General features: G+C 35.6%; 1 pseudogene; it reads left to right on the forward strand.

The window, feature by feature from the left end:
* Positions 1 to 2744: 2744 nt before the first annotated feature.
* On the forward strand, positions 2745 to 4127 carry LOC102271126 (elongation factor 1-alpha 1 pseudogene; annotated as a pseudogene).
* Positions 4128 to 5041: the final 914 nt, after the last annotated feature.

A 5041-nucleotide genomic window follows, 5' to 3' on the forward strand; every position in this document is an offset into this window, starting at 1 on the left:
ACCACAGTTCAAAAGCATCAATTCTTCAGTGCTCAGCCTTCTTCACAGTCCAACTCTCACATCCATACATGACCACAGGCAAAACCATAGCCTTGACTAGACGAAACTTTGTTGTCAAAGTAATGTCTCTGCTTTTCAATATGCTATCTAGGTTGGTCATAACTTTCCTTCCAAGGAGTAAGCCTCTTTTAATTTCATGGCTGCAGTCACCATCTGCAGTGATTCTGGAGCCCAGAAAAATAAAGTCTGACACTGTTTCCACTGTTTCCCCATATATACACACATATATATACACACATAAATATATATATAAAGTTCTGGACAAAAATAGATATAGATTTATAGATTCTAATTTTATAATTATCAGTCAGTAATTTTTTATTTCTTTTAAAGTCCTTTTGGGATTTTGGAAAGATTATGTGAGCCTTGTACAGTAATTTACAGCATATTCCTAATCTCTGAAGAATTTAACTTTGCAGTTACTTTCTTTGAATGTTATCTAGAACTTGAAAGTAAAATCATAATGGGTCTAGAGTTTTCTTTGTGAGGATAATTTTGGCTACTTTTTTACTTTTTTCTATTTTTTATGTTGATAGCATAATTCAAGTTTCTTCTTTTTTTTTTTGTATAAGCTTACTTATAGCAAATTTAATTGCAACTGTGCATTGACTATATCCTGCCACTTTTTTCATATATTATTAATAATTATTATTATTCAGTTCAAAATATTTTCTAAAGTACATTATACTTTTTATTGACCAATTGGTAATCAAGGAAGTTAGAAATATGTAGCTTAATTTCTAATACAATAAACAGATTTTATGAAAATATTCTTGACACTTTTTACAGAACTAGAATAAGTCTAAAATTTATATATAACCACAAAGACCCATAATGGCCAAAGCAATATGAAAGAAAAGAGCAAAGTTGGAGGCATAATCCTCTTAGACTTCAGACAAAACCACAAAATGGCAGTAATCAAAACAGAATCGCTTTGGCACAAAAACAGATATATAAATCAATGGACCAGAATGAAGTCCAGAAATAAAGCCACATACCTATGGTCAATTAATCTATGACAAAAGAAGCAAGAATATACGATAGAGAAAAGAGAGGCTCTTCAGCAAGTGGTGTTGGAGGAAATCTGGACAGCTACATGTAAATCAATAAAACTGAAACACTCTTTCACACTGTATACAAAAATAAATTTAGGTTTAATGACCTAAATGTAAGTGATGACATCATAAAATTCCTAGAAGAGAACACAGCAAAGCATTCTTGGATGTATTCTCAGATTGGTTTCCCAAGGCAAAAGAAATAAAAGCAAAAATAAAAAAAGACAACCTAATCAAACTTCAAAGCTTTTGTACAGCAAAGGAAACCATCAGCAAAATAAAGTATCAACTTATGGAATGGGAGAAAATACTTGTAAATGATGCAACCAACAAGAGGTTAATATCCAAAATATACAAATATTCCATACAATTTAATATTAAAAAAAAAACAATAAAAGATGGGTATAAGGCCTAAGCAGACGTTTCTTTGAAGAAGACATACAGATGGTCAACAGGCATGTGAAAAGATGCTCAACATCACTAAGTATTAGAGAAATGCAAATCAAAACCATGAGGTATTGCCTCCCACCAGTCAGAATGGCTATTATCAAAAACTGTACAAATCATAAATGAGGGAGAGAGTATGGCAAAAAGAGAAACCTCCTACACTGTCAGTAGGAAAATAAATTTATGCAGCCACTATGGAGAACATTGTGGAAGTTCCTTAAAAAACTAAACATGAAGTTACCGTATGAGCCAGCAATTCCACCCCTGGGCATATATCCAAAAGATGAAAACTCTAATTTGAAAAGAGATATGTACCTCAATGTTCATTGCAGTGCTGTTTACAATAGTCAAGATATGGAAACAACCCAAGTGCCCATCAGCAGATGAATGAATAAAGAAAATGTACTATATATGTGTGTGTATATATATATACACACACACATATATATATACATGTGGAATGGAATATTACCCACTTATAAAAAAATGGAATATTGCCATTTGCAGCAATACGGATATACCAGAGAAAGACAAATATTATATCATTTATTTGTGGAATTTATAAAGTAATACAAAGGAGTCTATATATAAAACAAAAACACACTCATAGACAAAGAAAACAAATTTATGGTTACCAAAGTGGAAAGGGAGGGGGTAGAGATTAATTAGGGTTAAGGGATGAACAGATACAAACTACTATACATAAAATAGACAAACAAAGAGGTTTTACTCTATAAAACAGGGAACTATTCAATATCTTGTAATAATTCATAATATAAAATAATCTGATATATATCATCAGATTATATATTATAATCTGATACATATATATCAATCCCTTTGCTATATACTTGAAACACATAGTATTGTCAGTCAATTATACTTCAATTTTTTAAAAATGCAGCAACAAACTGCTGATCAAGATCTGATCCACTCTGAAGAAAGCTTCTCCCTGAGTTCCCCGAAATGCTATATAAGAGAGAAAAAATATTTTCCTAACTTTTAAGAACTTCTGTATATTGCTGTTTTCACCATGGAGGATAACTATAGTTCTCTCTAAAGAAATAGACAAATAAATTCTGAGTTAAAAAAAATAATAGTATCTTAGGCTTTTTCGCAATGGGTTTGCTGCCAGGACACAGATGTCGTGAAAACCACCATTTTGCTTAAACCTAAGCAAAAATGGGAAAGGAAGAGACCCACATCAACACTGGGCCTGTTGATTCAAGGAAATCTACCATGACTTGCCATCAGATCTACAAATGTGGTGGCATCAACAAGTGAACAATTGGAGAGTTTGAGAAGGAGGCTGCTGAGATGGGAAAGGGCTCCTTCAAGTATGCCTGGGTCTTGGACAAACTGAATGCTGAATGTGAGTGTGGTATCACCACTGATATCTCCCTGTGGAAATTTGAGACCAGCAAGTACTATGTTACCATCACTGATGCCCCAGGACACAGAGACTTCATGAAAAACAGATTACAGGCACATCCTAGGCTGACTGTGCTGTCCTGATTGTTGCTGCCGGTGTCGATGCATTTGAAACTGATATCTCCAAGAATGGGCAGACGCATGAGCATGCCCTCTGGCTTATACTCTGGGGTGAAACAACTGATTGTTGGAGTTAACAAAATGAATTCCACTGAGCCACACTATAGCCAGAAGAGATACGAGGAAATTGTTAAGGAAGTCAGCACCTACATTAAGAAAATCGGCTACAACCCTGACACAATAGCATTAGTGCCAATTTCTGGCTGGAATGGTGACAACATGGAGCTAAGTACTAACATGCCATGGTTCAAGGGATGGAAAGTCATCCATAAGGATGGCAATGCCAATGGAACCACTCTGCTTGAAGCTTTGGATTGTGTACTGTCACCAAATCGCCCAACTGACAAACCTTTGTGTTTGTCCCTTCAGGATGTCTATAAAATTGGTGGTATTGGTACTGTCCCTGTGGGTCAAGTAGAAACTGATGTTCTCAAACCTGGCAGGGTGGTCACCTTTGCTCCAGTCAATGTAACAACTGAAGTGAAGTCTGTAGAAATTCACCTTGAAACACTGAGTGAAGCCCTTCCTGGGGACAATGTTAGCTTCAATGTCAAGAACATGTCTGTCAAAGATGTTTGTCATGGCAATGTGCCTGTTGACAGCAAAAATGACCCAGCAATGGAAGCAGCTGACTTCACAGCTTAGGTGATTATTTTGGACCATCCAGACCAAATCAGTGCTGGATATGCACCTGTGCTGGATTGTCTAACAGCTCACATTGCTTGCAAGTTTGCTGAGCTGAAGAATATTGATCATCATTCTGGGAAAAAGCTGAAAGACAGCCCTAAATTCTTGAAATTTGGTGATGCTGCCATCGTTGATATGGTTCCTGGCAAGCCCATGTGTGTAGAGAGTTTCTCTGACTCTTCTCCCCTGGGCTGTTTTGCTGTGCGTGACATGAGACAGACGGTTGCTGTGGGTGTCATCAAAGCAGTGGACAATAAGGCATCTGGAGCTGGCAAGGTCACCAAGTCTCCCCAGAATGCTCAGAAGGCATTCTGGGGAAATTTCTAAATGTTCATTTGAACATTATCCCCAATACCTGCCACTGCAGTCTTAATCAGTGGTGGGAGAACTGTCTCAGAACAATTTGTCTCAATGGGCCACTTAAGTTTAATAGTAAAAGACTTGTTAATGATAACAAAGCATCATAAAACCTTCAGAAGGAAAGGAGAATATTTTGTGGACCATATGCTTTGTGTATGGCAGTTTTAAGTTATTAGTTTTTAAAATCAGTACTTTTTAATGAAAACAACTTGACCAAAAATCTGTCACAGAATTTGAGACCCATTAAAAAAAAGAAGTTTAATGAGAAAAAAAGAATACTATCTTTGAAAATATTAATTGTAACTCATATTAATACAATAACAGTAGTAACACAAAACATGAGTACTAGTATTTTTGGTGTGTGCATGAGGACTTGTAGAAAAATTCTACAAATTAATGTTAAAAGGCAAACTTACCCTGTAATAAATATATGCATAATTTCATGAGGGTTTGGTTGATATAAATTTATAATATAAAATGTCTTTGTATTACAAATTATTGTTAAAATTCTTCACACTTACATCATAGAAGAGATGAATATGTTTTCTTTTCCTTGGATTTATACAAAGACATCATTAAATTGAATAAGAATTGATTAAGCAATTACAATATACTAAGTAGAATTTAGGTATATAATGGTGCCCATATACATGATGATAACATCTTGGAGGAAGTTTGATGTTTGAGGATAAATAAGCCAAAAATAACCTGCTGTTGCTGCTGCTAAGTCGCTTTAGTTGTGTCCGACTCTGTGCGACCCCATAGATGGCAGCCCACCAGGCTCCCACGTCCCTGGGATTCTCCAGGCAAGAGTACTGGAGTGGTTTGCCATTTCCTTCTCCACTGCATGAAACTGAAAAGTGAAAGTGAAGTCACTCAGT

The sequence above is a fragment of the Bos mutus genome, chromosome 3 (assembly GCF_027580195.1).
Source record: "Bos mutus isolate GX-2022 chromosome 3, NWIPB_WYAK_1.1, whole genome shotgun sequence".
NCBI classification, from domain to species: domain Eukaryota; kingdom Metazoa; phylum Chordata; class Mammalia; order Artiodactyla; family Bovidae; genus Bos; species Bos mutus.